The sequence below is a fragment of the Myotis yumanensis genome, unplaced genomic scaffold (assembly GCF_028538775.1).
Source record: "Myotis yumanensis isolate MYYU_CA2020_CCGP unplaced genomic scaffold, mMyoYum1.0.hap1 SCAF_2, whole genome shotgun sequence".
In the NCBI taxonomy this organism is placed as follows: Eukaryota; Metazoa; Chordata; class Mammalia; order Chiroptera; family Vespertilionidae; genus Myotis; species Myotis yumanensis.
In genome coordinates, this window is record NW_027223753.1 from 5,391,501 (window position 1) to 5,411,573 (window position 20,073).

The 20,073-nt window shown below is 47.4% G+C and overlaps 1 protein-coding gene across 1 annotated transcript in view; it reads right to left on the reverse strand.

Moving 5' to 3' along the window:
- The window catches only part of LOC139001539 (calsyntenin-1-like), a 44,644-nt gene that overhangs the window by 12,178 nt on the left and 12,393 nt on the right, over window positions 1-20,073 (reverse strand). The gene's annotated exons all lie outside the window — the stretch shown is intronic.

The window sequence follows — 20,073 nt, forward strand, 5'->3', positions numbered from 1 at the left end:
AGGTATTAAAATAAAATAAAATGCGAATTCCTGAAATAGTTGACTGAAAACTGATTAAGAATAAATAACCCACTTTGGAGTCAGGCTGACGTGGGGTCAGATTCCAGTGTCTTCTATCTTTACTGAGTGACCTTGAGCAGAGCAGGTGTAACTGACCTCTGGGTGGCCTTGAGTAACCGCTCAATCTCATTTCCTAGTTTGTAAGCCAGCCCTGCCCCCTCCCGAGAGGGCTGGTGCCATAACTGGAAGAGGGGCTGGCACCGTAACTGCTACTTTTGTTTTTAAGGGAGAACTGTGATGTCTGGCAGGCGCTTACCTGGTCCCATCAGTTTTTAGTTCTGATCCCTCCTGTTTTGTCTGGGCCTGGCTTTGTCCGGGTCACGGCCACCACTTCTCCCTGAGCGCTCGCACCACCATCACCTTTTGGGCTCCACCTCATAACTGGAACTCTTTCATTGTCTTTCTACTTTCACCTTGAGTGTTACCAGCTCTCCTTATATCTCAGGTGTAATGTATCACAACTCAGGATACGATTAACCATAGAACTCCTCAATTTAGCTGAGCTGATTAAAAGGAAGAGTATGGAACTTCATGACCAACTAGAGGCCCAGTGCACAAAATTTGTGCGGGGGGGCAGGGGGGCGTTCCTCAGCCCGGCCTGCAATGACGCCAGCGTCCCTCACCCCAGCCTCCGGCCCGAGGCCCCTCCCCTCCCTCTGTGTGGCCGGGGCGTGGATGCTGGGCTCTAGTTGCCAGGGCGATGCCGCCAGTGTCCCGCTCCAGCCACTATGGGCGCCACCATCTTTGTAGCAGAATGACAGTTAATTTACATATTATACTTTTATTAGCTAGGATAGGTAGTGCCTATTTGTTGAATGAACTACCCAGACTCTCTCCCGTGAGTGCAAATCAATCCAGACCATCTGAAATTAAATCTAAATGTTTAACCATGTCGAATACAACATCCCATAAGGGGATACTGCTTTTCTGCTGCGGGTGATGACCGTTATGGAGCGACAGGAGAGCGAGATGGTGAGAAGCACCCGGGCCTCACCTGCAGCCCCTCCAGCGCGGTGCACGACCGGCGTGTGGGAGGGAGACAAGCTGCCAGCCCTGCAATGAATGGCGCACCCATCAAACGTTCATGCACGCCACATCCAACCCACAGCAAGCCTCTGCTTCACTTTCAAGGTCACTGCAGACCCACAGGACCAGTCTAACGGGTACAGAGTTGCAGTTTTGCCAGATGAGAAGAGTTCTGGAACAGGCTGCACAACAATATGAACGAGTATAGTTAACATGACTGAACTGTACACTTAAAATGGCTCTACATTTTACCGCATTTAAAACTCTGCGCACACAAAATGCAGACGCAGCTGCTTCTCGTCACCTCTGCTGCTCACGGGACTTATTACAAGAGCCAAGTGACCAAGCGCATTCTTGCCCTCCTGACAGATCTAATCTAAACGGTATCCTCAAATTTGTGCACCCAGAACCGGCCTCACCAAAAAAGGTCCTTACAGCATTTGTTTATGTGGGATCTACCTATCTATCTAATTTATCTAACTACCACCCTATCAGAATTCACTGTATTGGAAATTAAAACCAAAATAAATTTTAATATTAATGCATTTAAAAAAAACCATTATAAGTTAGCGTAAGTACCATTTTCATAAAAACTGCATTTTTAAAAACAAAGCTCGCTAAGAAGAGCGGCACCACTTCCATCCTGAGTTTTCGCTCACTGTCCGGCTTCATAGGAGCCAGCTGGTCCCCACTGTGCCTCCTGCGGCCGTGCCGCACACACCAGGCAGCCTCCAGGAAACCACCGAGCTCTCGTGAGGATGAGGGAAGGCCAGTCCCCGGCCAGAGTCTCAGGGCTCGTCACTTCACTTCAGGTCTCTGGTCAAATGCTCCCTCGTCCAGCCCCACCAGCACCTGCTGCTCTGGCCCCACCATCTCCTCTGCTGCTGCTCTTCGCCACCGTGGGCACAGCGCGGGCAGCGGGGCCAGCCTGGGACCTTGGGGCAGGTAGCTGGCTGCCTCCACGGGCCTGTTCCCTCAACTGTAGACTGAGGACAGGAACAGTACCCACCTCACAGGTTGTGGTGTGATCAAACCCGTCACACATGACAGGCTGACAGTGTCAGACACAGGCGATGCCACAAGGTGCTGCTGTGTCGTTACCTTCTCCTCCTCCACTCAGACATGGACAAAAACAGATTCTGGGAGTGGCTGACCTTCTGCTGTTTGCTAACTAGCATCTCATCACTCGGGAAGTATCGGGCCAATGGATGAGTGTGTCAGGAACCTTGTATATAGTACAAATAAAATCAATGTCCTGGCCCAGCCATCATGGTCGACCTATGAACTAGGAGGTCACGTTTCAATTCCTGGTCAGGGCACATGCCCGGGTTGCAGGCTCGATCCCGTGTGGGGCGTGCAGGAGGCAGCCGATCCATGATTCTCTCTCATCATTGAGGTTTCTATCTCTTTCTCCCTCTCCCTACCTCTCTGAAATCAATAAAAATATGTATTTTTTAAAATTTCAGTCAGTGTCCTGGTTCGGAATTCTCTCCTAGAGAAGTAGTTTTGGTGCTGAGACGGAAAAGCAGGTATGACTTGGTGTTGTGAACATTGAAAGGTGTTACTTTTTGTTTCTGGCAGTGGATAGCCTAAGCAAAGGAGAGGAGAGAACCTGGCGGTCCACGTGCAACCAGGGACCTGTCCGGAAAGGTGAGCTGTGCTTAGATTATGGAGGGACCGACTAGGATACCAAACCCAGATCAGAAAGGCCGAGATTTAAGGAGCCTTTGGAAAAGCTCTCCCCACACAAAAGCTGCCCTGGGCCAGGAGCCTTGGGAGAGAAGAATTCAGAAGTTCTGGTGCACCTGCCCTTCTCCTTCAGCAGCACTCCGAGGGCGCCGAGCTCACTGGGGGAACGCTGTGCGGGCCGAGTCTGAGGCAGCCCTCGCTCCGGGAGGGTCCTCTGAACACAGGAAACAGCCTCACTCTGCAGCTGGCTGGAGCTTTTCCTAAGGGCTGGATCTCCCACTTCTCCAGACAGCTCATGAAACCTGCTCTGTAACCTGCTGTGGCGCAGGCTGATGGCTGCCTGGGCTACAGGTGTGACAGGTAAACAGGCCATTGTGAAGAACCTCCAGTTTGTCACTGATTTCTCCTTTCAAAACACAGAAGCTATTAATTCAACTGACTATTAGTAATGTACCATTAAAAGCAATAGTAAATTCCAATTTGTTTTCATATTTCAAGTTTTATTAATAAAACTAGAGGCCCGGTGCACGAAATTTGTGCACAGGAGGGGGGGGGGTGGTGGTGGAGCTGCACCCTCTCCAATCCGGGACCTCTCGGGGGATGTCTGACTGCCTCTCGCAACCCAGGACTAGTGGCTCCTAACCGCTTGCCTGCCTGCCTGCCTGATCGCCCCTAACTGCTCCCCTGCTGGCCTGATCACCCCTAACTGCCTCTGCCTCGCCCAGTACCCGGAACCCAGGATTCCCTCCTCCGGCTGGTCGCAGGCACCCGGGACCCAGGCTTCCCTCCCTCTGGCTGGCTGCAGGCACCCATGACCTGGGCCAGCTTTGCCAGGACTGGCCGCAGCCTCAAGGACTGTGGGCGCGCGGCTTCGCCTTGGCCGCAGCCGCAGACGCCCGGGACCGTGGAGCGGGCCGCTTGTCCCTCTCCCGGGCCACAGTCTGGCTGATTTCCATTCCTTTCTTGCGAGCTCATTTGTGCCTGGCTGGTCCTCATTCCTCTCTCCCCAGTGTTGAGTGTCTGAACCGTTACGGCATGAGGGCATGATGACCATTTGCATATTAGCTCTTTATTATATAGGATTATAAGCAAAGCAAATGAAACTGAAGATTATTCCAATATGTGAGTCCGTAAAACTCCTTAGACTTTAAGTGAATTTTTCTAACCCAGTAAGAAGGTAAAAATACTAGGCAAAGTGCAGAAAATCTAAAATAGCAGTAATTATTAAAAGGTAGTAGCATAAAATGTGTATTTCTGCTACCCTAAATGATAGGCCTGCAGCTGAAAATTACTAATGGTTCAAGGCAAAAAAATAATTTTATAGTGATATTCCTAATTCTCTTATTTTTCCCAGTATTCTAATTTTATAATTCAGATTTTCTAAATTGCTCCTTTAGGCTGGAAGTAGAATGAAGAGAGCTGGCCAGTTTCAAAGACTGAACTTTTAAATATTTAATAAATGATATTTTTAATATTTCATCACATTCAATTGGCATTATAAAATATTTATGGAGACAAGTGACTGATGTTTCTGTAATCATCCGAAAGGAGCCCACAGATAACGCGGAGAGACTAGCAGCAAGCAGGCTAGGAACAGGTCACCGGAGCTCAAAGTCTTTTCCTGATTCATGGCTTCACATTCTACATCATAAAAAAGCCAATGACATTTTGAATGGCATAATACTAATTAACATCCGGGCATGGCAAGGCTGGCGATCAGCCTTTCTGTAAATGTGGGCTGTATCTGGGGTGTGCACAGTTACTCTAAGACCTGGCTAGCTTCTGTGGTTATAAAATTGTCACTGATTTAAAAACCAAAGTGAAAAGAACACAACAGTCAACTTCAGGGTTCACTTTAAATATAAAAACTTACGCCTTCCCAGTACATCCCAACTCTGTGGGCAAAAGAGAGGTTGGCTCCCTGTCCAGGTCATGCAAGTCACAGATCCCCGGCAAGGTGGCTGCAAAGCCCGTGTGTGGCAGCCCCGACATCAACCCTGCACCAGAGCTCCCGCTGATAAATTCATTGACGAAGAGAAACCACTCTTCCCAAAACATTGGCTACGTGCCACTTCTCATTCCAGGACACCTAGTCGTATTGACCCAGTAACGACATCATAATAAATAATGACAAATATGTTTTTAAAAACATTTTTAAATTAACTTCAGAGAGAAATGGAGAAGAGAGAGATAGATCAATGATGAGAGAGAATCACTGATCGGCTGCCTCCTACACGCCCCACAATGTGCCCTGACCAGGAACCAAACCGTGACCTCCTGGTTCACAGGTCCACGCTCAACCACTGAGCCACACCGGTCATGCGAAAACTATATGTTTTAAGAGACTATAGGCAATTCACCAGTAAGTATTAGATAATGTTACATGTTTTGTTTGCAGATTCAACATTTAACCTTGGTCCATCAAAAGAATATACAATTAGGAGACACCACCACTAGGTGGCGGCAGGTGCCTTTGAGTGGATGCTGCAAAGTGCCAGGCTTTGATTTAAAAATCTAGCTCCTGACTCACTAAGGAGTGGAATGTAATGTGTTAGCAGACCCCTTATTAAAGGCAATATGCATAGAAAAGTGTCTTAAATGATACAAATATAAAATCTCCAACTGATTATTTTTTCCTCAGAAAACATTTTAAAATTCATAAATTATTCAGACAGTCCCAAAATAAAAATATAAAAAGGCATCCATTCTTAAGGACTAAGCATTGTCCCATATTCATATTTAGATCAGACCATCTCTGATCCTCGAAAACCAGCTTGACATCAAAGGTCCTTTTGGCTCCACATCACCATGGACTTGAAGTCTGTGCAGAAACTAAAACCCTCCGAAGTGTTTCCCCAGGACGCCTGCGAGGCCTAAGTGCCCTGCAAGGTGCTGAGCTGGGGAAGCACGGCACGATCTGCCAGAGAACACAAACGTACCGACGGCCGTCACATCCTGGACTGACACGGCCATAATCACCGGGTTGTGGGGTGTGGGAAAAACTGGAAACGGGAACTCACTCGGTGGGAACTCGGACGGTCAGCAGAGCCAGTAAGACCTGCAGCCTCCATCTCAGATGTGGCCATTGCCAGGGGAAGACTGAGCACTCTGGAGGGGTGCCTAGTGGGAGCTGACCCGTCTACACAGACGAAATACAACTCACTTTTGCTCCTAACTCGTGGGCCAGAACTGGTCCCATGGTCCCACCAAAATCACCAGGGTGGGCAGGGGCAATTCCAGCGTGTGTCTGGAGGAGAGAGCTGGGAATATCTGAGACCAGCCCTGGGGACCACCAGCAGCACCATGAAGACCTCCCAAGGACATCCTTCAAAGGAGTCTCCTTCTGAGGGGGTACTGTATTTACCTATTTTTAATCCTCACCCGAGGATATTTTCCCATTGATTTTAGGGAGGAAAAGAAATAGGGAAAGACAGAGAAAAACATTGATATGAGAGAAACACATCGATTGGTTGCCTCCTGCACGTACCTTGACTGGCCCAGGCCAGGGAGGAGCTTGCAACCGAGGTACATGCCTGACTGAAATTGAACCCGGGACCCTTTGGTCCTCAGGCCAATACTCTATCCACTGAGCCAAACCGGCTGGGGGTTGAGGGGGTTTTTTAAACAGAGTAAAAATACAAATAAGGTTCAAAGGTAGAAAAGGCTGTGGTTCATTCATTCTGGGACCAGCAAGACCGGGATAACTGATGCACAGGAGGCACAGCTGGAGAGGGGCTTGAGCTGTGGTTAGGGCAGCCGTGGGCAAACTACGGCCCGCGGGCCGGATCCAGCCCGTTTGAAATGAATAAAACTAAAAAAAAAAAAAAAGACAGTACCCTTTTATGTAATGATGTTTACTTTGAATTTATATTAGTTCACACAAACACTCCATCCATGCTTTTGTTCCGGCCCTCCGGTCCAGTGTAAGAACCCATTGTGGCCCTCGAGTCAAAAAGTTTGCCCACCCCTGGGCTAGAGCAACGGGGTGAGCACCCCCTTCTCTGCTATGCCAACGAGCTCCCTCGATTCTGTTAGAAGCTGTTAAAAGTTTTAAACAGTGTGGTCTGGTAAGAAAGACAGGGATATAGTTAATAAATGAACTGTGTCTGACATTGTAACTAGGGGCAGATTCTTTAACCACCTGTGCCTATTTATTTCTACATCGTAAGTTGGGAACGGGACCTCCTTGCACAACCCTGCTTTGAGGATTGTAGATCATGTGCGGGAAGGGCCCACTCTATGCCTGCCACATGGATGCTCACCAGATATGTGTTGATCGGTTCATCTTAAGCAGCAGCTATATTTTAGGAAAAACCACAAAGGCAGAAGGACCAGAGCTAGAGAGACTCCGGAGGCGTTCCCATGACGACCTCCCCATCAACATCTTCCGAAATACAACCTACAGCTAATGGAATCCCTACAGACTCAGGCCCTGGAGAGGTCTAACTTTATCTCTTTTATGCAGAAGAAAGAAGTAGCGTTATACAGTAATCCTGTTCAGTGTAAAACAAAAAGCAAGCAAACAAAATGACCTGGCTTTTTTTTTTTTTAAAGGAAACTTTTAATCAGCCACAGTTGATAAGTGGGTATTTGTCCTTAGCATAATGTCCTCAAGGTCCATGCGAGCTACAGCATGCGTCACCTTTTTAAGGCTGAATAATACCCCACTGTATGTATGGACCACATCTTGTCTCTCCATCTGTCAAGGGCACTTGGGTTGCCAAGTACCTTTCGGCCACTGTGATTAACGTCATGAACACGGGCATACAAACATCTGTTTGCCTCCCTGGTTTCCATTCTTCTGGGTGTGCACCCAGAAGTGGAACTGCTGGATCATTCGGTAATCCTGGTTTTAATTCTTTGAGGAACCGCCAATATTGTTTCCCACAGCGGCTGCACCATTTTCACATTCCCACCAGCAGAGCACAAGGGTCCCAATTTCTCTGCAGCCTCACCAACACTTGTCATTTTCTGGGTTTTGATATTAGCCACCCAATGGATGTGACCACACAAGTTTTATGTCAGGCAATTTTATCTTTTTATATTATGTAAGCTATAAAGTAGAAAGAATAGAATAATAAACCCCATGTACCCAGGACTCAACCATTACAATGATCAAAACAGGACCAATCTTGTTTGATTTACCTATTCCTACCACCAGTTTCCATTATTTTGAAACAAATCCCCGACATCAGGGTGTCAGATTTTGTCAAGTGCTATTATGGGACTCTTTTTAAAAAATGTAAAAGGTGACTTTAGAGAGGGAGCTGGCTGAACTCTAGCAGCTCCAAACCTGAGACAACAGCCGGAGTCTGTGCCTGCAGGGGCAGGGCCTTCTGCAGCCAAGTGCACACCTTTCCTGGGCTCTTCTGAGAACCGAAAGAACGCCACGAGCCCTCTCTGCAGGAAAACATGTGAAAACACAAAACACTGGGCAGGGGCCTTTCGGAGCTTCAGACGCCCGCGGACACCAGTCCAGGTGGAAATCACCATTTCAAACGGAAATCTACCAGTGGATCCTCGGAACTCGGGCATCTTCACCCAGCACCTCAGCGGGACCGGGAACCAAGTTAGAAAACTAGGTTCCTGCATGTTGTGGTGCTCAAGTTGTACTTGTATTTCATGGTGATTGGCAGCAATATCTTAACAGTTCCTGGAGGAGACTTCCCCAGGGGCCACCCTGGGAAACAGACCAGGGAGGAAGCGTGGGAGGTGCCACATTGTTGCTGCATTTTCAGGGGCTGTAAAGGCCAGCGACCCAGAAAGCTTCAAAGTAACACAGATAACTTGACAGAGTCCCCTTGAGTAATGGGGAGAAGTGCAAGTGAAAGACAGAAACACATGCTTTTCCTGAGAAGAAAAAGTCACTTCCAAGAGGGCTGCTTTCCAGGTTGCTCCCTAGTTAATTTCATGGATGGCATCTCCGTTACCCTGTTCAGGAGGTTACATAATCAAATGCTCTTACTTCACTGCTATGAGAAAGATGAAAAGGCAACAACACAGACAGACAGATGGCTGGGTGGGCGGTGGACAAACGACATAAGGACTTCCTTCTCTAAACAAGACCCAGGTATGTTCTCTAACGGGAGGGGCTGTGAAGACCCACCTACTCCTGCACACACTGCCTAAGGCAGTGGTTCTCAACCTGTGGGTCGCGACCCCTTTGGCGGTCGAACGACCCTTTCACAGGAGTCGCCTAAGACCATCCTGCATATCAGATATTTACATTACGATCCGTAACAGTAGCAACATTACAGTGATGAAGTAGCAACGAAAATAATTTTATGGTTGGGTCACAACATGAGGAACTGAATTTAAAGGGCCACGAGGTTGAGAACCACTGGTCTAAGTTCTAATACAGCCGTGGGCAAACTACGGCCCGCGGGCCGGATGCGGCCCGTTTGAAATGAATAAAACTGAAAAAAAAAAAAAGACCGTACCCTTTTATGTAATGATGTTTACTTTGAATTTATATTAGTTCACACAAACACTCCATCCATGCTTTTGTTCCGGCCCTCCGGTCCAGTTTAAGAACCAATTGTGGCCCTCGAGTCAAAAAGTTTGTCCACCCCTGGTCTAATACCTGATCCTAAGTCAGTGATGGCGAACCTATGACACGCGTGTCAGAGGTGACACGCAAACTCATTTTTTGGGTTGATTTTTCTTTGTTAAATGGCATTTAAATATATAAAATAAATATCAAAATTATAAGTCTTTGTTTTACTATGGTTGCAAATATCAAAAAATTTCTATATGTGACATGGCACCAGAGTTAAGTTAGGGTTTTTCAAAATGCTGACACGCCGAGCTCAAAAGGTTTGCCATCACTGTCCTAAGTCATCAAGGGTGGTTGGCATATTTTACTCAATATTACCAGGAAAAATGTGAAATTTTAAAAGAAGTCTGCAACAAATGCTTACTTAAATGCTTACACTCAGAGAGGCTACCCTTCAGTTATCCATTATCTCATTTTTCTACCACTCAGGTTTTTATAAAAGTTATTATTTAATTTTCAAAGAAACCTAATATCATTTTCACAAGCTTTTCTAGTAAGCAAATGAAAATATTTCACCGGCGTGAAGTGCAGAAGTCAATTACTTTTCTAATTAAATTGTTTTACTCAATATTAAGAGTTACCCCATAAAATTAACAGGCCAGGCATGAACCCAAACCATAATGGGCGCGTCTAACCATAACTTCTGTATTCCTTACCTACTTTAGTCCCCCAAGCTTCATGAATCTCCCGTATTTATTCCTCTTTAATGTCACAAATTGCTGTGGCAGTCACTGATCTGGGAGCCCCGTGTCCAGCTACAAGATTTCCAATGGCAGAAGCTCCTGCCCTACTCTTCTAGAAGTTCAGAAAGGTGACAGGCGAGGTGGGCAGGCAAGACAGTCCTTTGACTCAGGAACTCAGGGTCTCCCTGAAGTTCGGGGGTCCTGTTGGGAGGGGCCAGGTGGAAGTGGTCTGGGTCACAGGATATCTCTCAGGTCCCAGTCATGAATACCCTGCAGCCAGCCTTGCTCCCTGGCCAGGGACCCCACATGGAACCCGGGGCCTGGAGCCCTGCCCTTGGCTACAGTAACCCTGGAAACGGAGAGGCACTGGGCCTGAATCCTGCCACACCCCAGGCGGCGCATAAAGATGGGGTTTGCAGGTCAACATCCTGGGGAACTGGGGATCTCCTCTGAGCAGCGTGGATGGGCACTGGGCTGAGGACCGAGGGTCCTCTGAGGGTTTCTCAAGCTCTGTCCCTCAGGTGGTGGCTGTTCATGTGTGAATACCGAGGAGCCATATTTCAGAACTCAGTTTTGTGAGGAGTAAAAAGGGGGAGGGGAGAAAGGGATGGAGTGGAGAATGTTTATCTCCGTAGTGAGAGAGGTGGGAAACCAGAGAAACGTCGCTTATTGAAATGATTCAGGCTGGCATCCTAACAGAGGAGCGAAGACAAACCAGAGGCCAAGAATGCCTCCATCACCCACCACAGCAGTGGCCTGTCACCGGGAAGCAAGGCAGACATGCTAGACATCTTCCCTCAACTCCACCCGCTGGGCCTCGCCCTGGAGTCTGAGCGGTCAGGCTGACCTGGGGCTGGGCAGGTGGGAGGGCACATTCTTCAGATCTGCCGCCCTCGCCAGCAATGAACAAACCAAACGGCCACGGGGCCTGCAGCAAAGGCCTTTGGAAAGTCTCTGTAAGGACACGGGCCATCCTCGGGTTGGCTTCCTTGCCTTCTGTGCACCCGCAGAGCAGGGGGGCCTGCCTCTGGTTTCCCTCTTCAGGACACCAGCTCAGCTTAAAACTGGCACAGCTGTGGCCATGAGCTCCTTGTTTTTGTTGCAGCATAAAAGCCCCCTTAAGCGAAATCATCTCATGCATGACCATTAGTTCTCTGCAGCATAACGTCCAGAATTGCTCACAGATAACGCAATGCACAAGTGCGAACTTTATCCTCAGCGTCACTCCGCTGCCCTTCTGTGCTCGCTGCTCCAGGTCCCTGCAGCTTCAGCTAGAGGACCACTGCCCGCCCAGCAGCACGTGCCTCCAGACGCCAGGCCTCTGCATCTGCACCAAATCAAAACCACCTGCTCCCACCTGCTGGTCCCCACAATCCTGCCAAGACTGGCCAGCTCCTCTGAGAAACTAACTGGAGTTGGGAGAATGATAATGACCTGCCCTAGCCAGTTTGGCTCAGTGGATAGAACATCAGCCTATGGACCAAAGGGTCCCGGGTTCGATTCTGGTCAAGGGCACGTGCCTCGGTTTCTCTCACATCCATGTTTCTCTCTGTCTTTCCCTCTCTCTTCCACTCTCCCTAAAAATCAATGGAAAAATATCCCCGGGCGAGGAGTAACAACAACAAAAAGGATGATAATGACCTAAGGTACCCACACTTGCATTTTGCAAAGAACTTCAATGATTCTATCTAATAAAAGAGTAACATACAAACTGACCATCACTCCAACACACAAGATGGAGGCCCCTATGTGGACACAAGATAGCCAGCAGGGGAGGGCAGCTCTGGACGATCAGGCCTGCAGGGGAGGGCAATTGGGAGGGACCAGGCCTGCAGGGGAAGGCAGTTAGGGGGGGACCAGGCCTGTAGGGGAGAGCAGTTGGGGGGGAACCAGGCCTGCAGGGAAGGGCAGTTGAGGGGACCAGGCCTGCAGGGGAGGGCAGTTAGGGGCAATCGGGCTGGCAGGGGAGGGCAGTTAGGGGTGACCAGGCTGACAAGGGAGGGAAGTTAAGGGTGACTGGGCCGGCAGGGGAAGGCAGTTGGGGGCAACCAGGCCTGCAGGGGAGAGCAGTTAGAGGTGACTGGGCCAGCAGGGGAGTGCAGTTGGGGGCAACTAGGCCTGCAAGGAAGTGTAGTTAGGGGCAACCAGGCTGGCAGGGGAGGGCAGTTAGGGGTGATCAGGCCGGCAGGGGAGGGCAGTTAGGGGCTATTGGGCCAGCAGCGGAACAGTTAGGCATTGATCAGGCTGGCAGGGAAGTGGTTAGGGGGTGATCAGGTTGACAGGCAGAAGCAGTTAGGGGCAATCAGGCAGGCAAGCGGTTGGGAGCCAGCAGTCCTGGATTGTGAGAGGGATGTCCCAGATTGGAGAGGGTGCAGGCTGGGCTGAAGGACACCCCACCCCCAACCCCCGTGCACGAATTTCGTGCACCGGGCCTCTAGTTTAATATAAAATTAGAAAATAGGAGAAGAAACCCCAGCACCCTGCAAGCTGGGGAAGGAAAACACTTGGGAACGGAGTCCTCTAAGGCCTCTCAGTCATCATGTGCATGGAAACTGTTCAGAGCACCTGTGTGGTTTGTACGCGCCTGTTTATCCATTAACTCTTACAATGCAAGTCAATCAGAAATACAGTTATGCCAAAAAAATACATGCCACGGCTTCCTGAAATTTCCCACTCTGCAACGTTATCAGAAAATACAGGCCAGGTTTGCCCTTTCCTTCTTCTTTATCACCGTCACATTTGTCTTGAATTGAAGTAGGACAGGGCGCCGTCCTGAACTGTAACATAATAGTCCGGTGGTAATTTCCAAGGTCTGTGTGTTTTCGGGCTCCTGACCTTCACCCACAATGGAAAGCGTTATCGTGCACAGCCAGGAAAGGCCACGCGCACTCCAGGCCTGCTGGCATTCGCTGTCAGTGCGACTTCTCAACAGCTGCACCAGGTACCGCATGCGCTGACGGGACTAACAAACCCACGATGCATCAGAAAAATGACTCTGGCCTTGCTCTGCTAGTTTCTGTGTCTTTACTAGCTACGTCCTTACAATACCAAAGACAGCAAGACGACTGCTTTCACACAGAGCCCCTATGTCAGTGGTTAAATAAGTGTTGTAACGTCTTTACAATCAACACTGGAGAGGAGAGCTCACTGTTGCTTTGCCGCTGAGCCTCTCGGGAAGCAGGTTTATGTCTGAGAGTGCAGAACCGGCGTGACGACGAGGGAGCCCACGTCCAGGGCTGCGAGGACCGCAGGAAGGAGAAAAGGACCCACTTCCCTACATTACTCTGGGTTCTGACCCCAGGCCCTAGGAAAATGTTAGACAGAACTGCCCTCCGGCAGATGCTGGTCTCTAAGGAATGGGCACCGCACGGCACCTGGTCTGACAGGGAAGAAGATGGGCGTTTTATTTTATCTTTTAAAATATTTCTTTAGTGATTCCAGAGAGGAAGAGAGACAGAGAGATAGAAACAACAATGATGAGAGAGAATCATTGATTGGCTGCCTCCTGCACGCTCCCAGTGGGGATCGAGCCTGCAACCCAGGCATGTGCCCTTAACAAGAATTGAACCTGGGACCCTTCAGTCCACAGGCCAATGCTCTATCCACTGAGCCAAACCAGCTAGGGATGAAGACGGACGTTTTAAACTCCTCGCAATGAGTTTGACACTGACCGTGAACAAAATTCTACACTGGTTTTTGGTGGCTCTAGAGAAGGAAAAGAAATCACAAAGAGCTGGTGACATTTTCACAAGAACAAGGTATCCAAGCATTTTGAGAGGGAGCGTCACGGGGAAGCTGGAATGACGTCAGCCGAGATCAGGAGGTGCCCAGCACCTCGGTGGGAACCTGACAACCGCTGGTGAAGCGAGGACGGCCCTGAACTCGGAGGCCTGGCACTGAACCAGGCTGCTTCTCAGCTCCTGTGACGAGGACAAGACAGGGACATGGGAACTGGGTGAAAATAAAGACAGGCGGACTTAAATAGGGTTAGTGACCACCCCCCAAAGTCACGGAATGTTGAACCCAGAAACCGAAACAGAGTCTCCTGACCTTTTGAAGGCTCAGGCTCTCTTCAACCTTCACCTTGAATCTGAGGATGAAACGAATGGTGGATGGATGGATGTGGAACGAAGCAACAAGTTAGGAAGTGAGAGGCCTGGCTCTCCACCAATGAGACGGGAGGACCTGGAGGTTCACGTTAAATAACATCGGTATAATGAGGCGGCCGAGAAGCTTAGACCAGGGGTGCTAGTGCCACGCCTCCCCATCTCGGCTCCTGTGTGTGGAACCCTGCCGGTCAAACCCTCTGCCCATCTGAAAGGTGGTATCTACACCAGGGGGCACACAGGAGAAGGAAACCAGGCAGGCTGGCCTCCTTTGGGATTAGAGGCCAAAGATCCAGAATAGCCGACTCAATGTTGAAAGACAAGAACAAAACTTATATAAAACTACAGCAAGCAAGACAGTAAGGCATTGGTGCAGGCACTGACAAACAGATCAGTGGAACAGAACAGAGAGCCCGGAAATAGACCCGCATAAATACAGTCAACTGGTCTGTGACAAAGGAGCAAAGGCAGCACAATAGAACAAAGTCATTCAACAAATGGTGCTGAGCAACTGGACAGCCACATGGAAAAAAATGAAGCTAGACACAGACCTGGCACCCTTCACAAAAACCAACTCCAAGGGGATATAGACCTAAGTGTAAAACACAAAACCATCAAACTCCGAGAAGGCTAATAGGATAAAACTTAGATGACCATGGGTATGGTAATGACTTTCTAGATACAACACCAAAGGCACACTCCATGAAAGAAATCAATGGATTTGATCAAAACTTAAAACTTATGTTGTATAAAAGACAGTATCACAAGAATGAGAAGATAGCCATAAACCGGGAGAAAATATATGCAAAAGTCACATCTCATAAAGGACAGTCATCCAAAATATACAAAGAATTCAACAATAAGAAAACCAACACAATTTTAAAAATATGGACACTTCATCAAAGAAGATATACAGACGGAAAGATGCTCAACAGCATAAGTCATTAGGGAAATGCAAATTAAAGCAATAATAATAATACCATGTCACCCCTATTGAGAATGGCCAAAAGCCAAAACACTGACGACACCAAATGCTGGTGAGCAGTGGGGACTCTCTCTCACTGCTGGTGGAAATGCAAAATGGTGCGGCCACTTTAGAAGACAGTTTAGCAGTTTCTTACAAAACTAAAGGTTAATTAAAGGAAAAATAAATAAATAAACACACTCTGATCATATGCCCAGCAAGCATGTTCCTTGGCACTTGCCCAAGTGTCCACACCAAGACCTGCACATGGATGTGTATAGCAGCTTTACTCATCTTGCCAAAGCTTGGGAGAAACCCAGATGCCCTTCTGTGGGTGAATGGTAAAACTGTGGTCCATCCAAACAACGGAATATTATTCAGAGCTAAAAAGAAATGAGCTACCGAGCCATGAAAAGACATGGAGGAAACTTAATGCACATGACTAAGTGAATGAAGCCAATCTGAAAAGCTACCTACCTTGTGATTCCAACTACGTGACATACTGGACGAGACAATGCTATGGAGACAGTAAAAGCATCAGTGGCAGCAGGGGCTCGAGGGGAGGGAGGAATGACCAGAGAGAGCACAGGATTGTTAGGGCAGTGAAACCGCTCTGTGTGATACTACAATGGTGAACACATGTCATACATCTGTCCAAACCCACAGAAGGTGCAACACTCAGAGTGAGCCCTGGTGCAAACTGGGCCTTTGGGTGGTGACGCTGTAAGGCAGGGGCCTCAGTGGTAATGAGCGTACCGCTATGGTGCACGACGTCAACAGTGGGGCAGGCTGTGCATGTGGGGACCAGATATATGGAATCGCCGCTACTACTTTTTGCTATGAACCTAGAACTGTTAAAAGCTATGAACTGTTAGCAGTCCATTTTGCAGTAGAACTCCTAGAACTGTTAAAAGCTATGTTCACTTTGCCCTGGCCGGTGTGGCTCAGTTGGCTGGGTGTCATCCCATGAACCAAAGATTGCCGGTTTGATTCCCAGTCAAGGTCACATGCCCGTGTTGCAGGCTCGATTCCTGGTAGGGGGCCCGGAAATAGACCCACATAAATACAGTCAACCAGTGTGTGACAAAGGAGCAAAGGCAGCGCAACAGAACAAAGTCTTTCAACAAATGGTATTGAACAACTGGACAGCCACATGGGAAAAAATGAAGCTAGACACAGACCTAGGCAGCCAATCGATGTTACGCTTTCACACTGATGTTTCTCTCTCTAAAAATCAATAAACTATTACAAACTTATATTCATTTTATGTAATGTGAATTTTACCTCAATTTTAAAAGGGGGTAGTTACATACAATGGAGTTTATGAAACACCAAACAGTTTACTATAGTGTTCTAAACACTTACAAAATCAGTTTACTCCTCCTAAGAACCCTATGAGATAGGTACTAATCTCCTTTTATGAAGAAGGATGAAGAAACTGAGGCACGGAGAAAGTAAGAAGCCTGCCTAACAGCAGAGCTGGGCTTTGAACCGACAGTTTAGCTCCAAAATCCATGTTCTTAACCAGGCCACTGCACTCCCTGCCGCAGCCTTTATTCTGTGGGGACACAGAGGCAGACGGCTGACAATGAATGCTGCCCTCCAAGATGAAAGGGGCCCCCTGATTGGATGGGTTCCGGCAGAGAGGAGCTAGCTGAGGCCGGTGATCACCCTAGAGAGAAAACAGCAAAGGCGGCACTAGAGATTCCCAAAGCTCCCTGATCCGAAGCTGGGATGAACACTATTCATTACAGAAAGACACAGGGTTAAGGACACTCTCGTTGGTCTCTACTACGTATTCCTACTTTTCCTATTCTGAGCTACATCAATATCATAGTGACAACAATAACAACTTCAATTGCTTTCCTCTCTGGAAAACGGGCTTACTGAGCCAATCTATAATAATAGAAGCATAATATGCTAATTAGACCAGACAGCTAAATAACCTTCCGGAGGTGTGAGGGCCGAGGCAGCCGCCATGGCTTCGAGGGCCAAGCCCCTTGCACGAATTTCGTGCATCAGGCCTCTAGTTGATCTATAAAATCCCTTCTAGAATGCTAGCCATATAACTCAGCAGCTGGTTTTTTAAGATAGATTAGCAGATTTTTAAAGTTTAGGGGGTTAAAAGTACTCAACATTCTAATGCAATGATATATAAGTAGCCAGAGATCATAAAAAGGGGGAAGACAGATTTACAAGCACAGGAAGGACTTTATCATAAAAACTGGGAAAGGGTTAGATGACCTCGCAAGGGGAAGCGAGTTGTGGGATGTAGTCTAGCCAAGAACTAGGCCGCGGTCAACAAGGGCGATACAAACAAACAAACGAACGACCATCCCCACCCAGACTAACAGGACAGGTGCAAGCCCATGCATGACTTATTCCAGAAAACGCTCAACAAGTTTTCAGGAAATTAAAGCAAACGGCAGTACAGGCCTCTCTTATTGTAGTAGTTATAAAAAGTGTTTTTACAATGAAACCAGCCATGCAAGGTCTCAAAAGGGCCATCATCTGAGGGGGGGGGGGGGGGGGGGGGGAAGGAAAGAAAAGAAAAAAGTTGGTAATCTTTCAAAAATAAAATACACATACTTGCTTTTTCTTTTTTTCTAGATCTCATGCTACAGAAAATACTACTATGGGAAGTGTATACTACCAAAGAATAAACCTGATTTTAACATCTACTTATGCTTTTCCATCCATTCCTGTCTTCTCCACCATTAAGAATGTATCCTTTAATAAAATTAAAAAGAAACCAGAAGTAATAATCCAGACACACAGAGAGGGTACTGCAGCACGCCTAGGGTCCTCACTGCTGGCAGCAGGGGTGTGCTGAACACTGAAAGCAAATCCAGGTCTTCTTCTTTTTGCTTTATTTTTATTGTTGACACAACTACAGATGTCCCCATTCCCTCTCCACTTTGCCCTCATCCCCCCCACCCCCGCCCGCCCCCAGCCCCCTTCCCTCTGGCCATCACCACCCTGTGTCTGTGTCTGGGTTATGCATATATGTTCTCTGGCCAATCCCGTCACCTCCATTCATCTAGTCCCCCGGCCCACACACACACACCCCTCCCCTCTGAGATCTGTCAGTCTGCTCCACGCATCCATGCCTCTGTTTCTATTTTGTCTGTCAGTTTATTTTGCTCATTAGATTCCACATCTAAATGAGATCACATGGTATTTGTCTTTCTCTGACTGGCTTATTTCACTCAGCGTGATAATCTCTAGGTCCGTCCATGCTGTTCCACGCCTGTCTTCTCACTCAAGAAAGCAAGTGACAGTATAAATGATAGACGTGGTTATAGGAATTAGTTCAATTAACTCTAATTTTTTTTAAACATATTTTTTAATTGATTTTTCACAGAGAGGAAGGGAGAGGGATAGAGTTAGAAACATCGATCAGCTGCCTCTTGCACACCCCCTACTGGGGCTGTGCCCGCAACCAAGGTACATGCCCTTGACCGGAATCGAACCTGGGGCCCTTCAGCCCGCAGGCCGACGATCTATCCACTAAGCCAAACCGGTTAGGGCAACTCTATTTTTTTATTTTTTTTTCCAGGTAAATCATTTGCAAGCTTTCCTTTGCTATTTCAGCTATCACTTAGAAGCAAAGCACTGGGTGATATGGCCCCCAACTGTATTCTGACATCAACTACTGCCCAACAGCAACAGTTATCAGGATGTGGTCTCAGGACTCTTGGGGGTCCCCAAGACCCTTTTAGGGGGCTCACAAAGCCCTCCCTTTTCCAGCCATGTATCTGTGCGAGGCCCAATTTTTTTTCATCTACTTCAACCAAGTAACAGATAGCAACAGGTAGAATGTAGAATCCCGTTGTCTTCTCCTAACCCATGTTAAAGAGAACAGCAGAAATGGAAGCAATGCCAGTCTCCTTATTAAATTATTTTTTGTTTTGGAAAATGTATTTTTCATTAAATATATGTTGTTACCATCTAATGGGTTTATTACTGCTATTCTAAATAAGATAATAAATATTTTAATAGGGTCTCAGTTTAATTTCTAACCCAGCCCACATAAACACAAGGTCTTCAGGGTCCTCAATAACTTTTGAGAGCACAGGGGTCCTGACACCAAACACTCTGGGAACCCTACAGATCCTACCACGTCCCTCTAATGGATTATTATACCCGCCATACCCAGGACAAATGTTTAATGAATGACACTGAGAACATTATAAAACACCCTTTATAAATAAATTCATCTTGTTTAAAACTCTATGTAGATAAACTTTTACAAGGGAAAGATTTTTACACGTGTTAGGACTGATATCTCAGAGAAGCAGTACTTTAGGTCATCTTAACTTTTCTTTTTTGCTCTAAATTGTACTTTCATGTTTACAGTAAGGGGGCAGGGGGACACCTACCAGCATTTCCCAAAGTGTGTCCCATGGAACACTGGTGCCCGCGATGCCTCAGGAAGAGTCCATGATCAAGTCAGTTGCCTAAATGTTGACCATACCCCGCACTCAGCAATTCTTCCACACACACAAATACACTAACGGTCTGGCAAGTCCTGCAGTAATGAAACCTGTTTAACACATTTCTCAAACTTAGGTGACCAACAGACCCTTTCACCAAACCACACCTGTGCATGTAACATACTTGGGGAAGCACTGCCTTAGAGAGCAACCTGTCACCCTGCATCATAACAACTCGGAGAGGAGGCCTGCAGCTCGCTGCTCCTTTCTGGTGAGTGTTAGAAGTCCCTAGGTTGCCATTATTAGCATGGGTGACTTCTAGTAAACGACACAGAAATCCTATTAAGACCCTTTGGAGGTGGTAAAAGACATTTCTCACATTCGCTTTAGTAAAATATCTCCATACAAAGGAACAAATTTGATATAGATTTAGGAGCTTCAAAAATTCAATGAACAGTTTTAAATAGCAATTCTTAAGTAAAATTTTCTTTGATGAAAAACCTTAAGCACATTTGACCATGAGCCATTCCTGGAAAGACATGAGGACGTATTC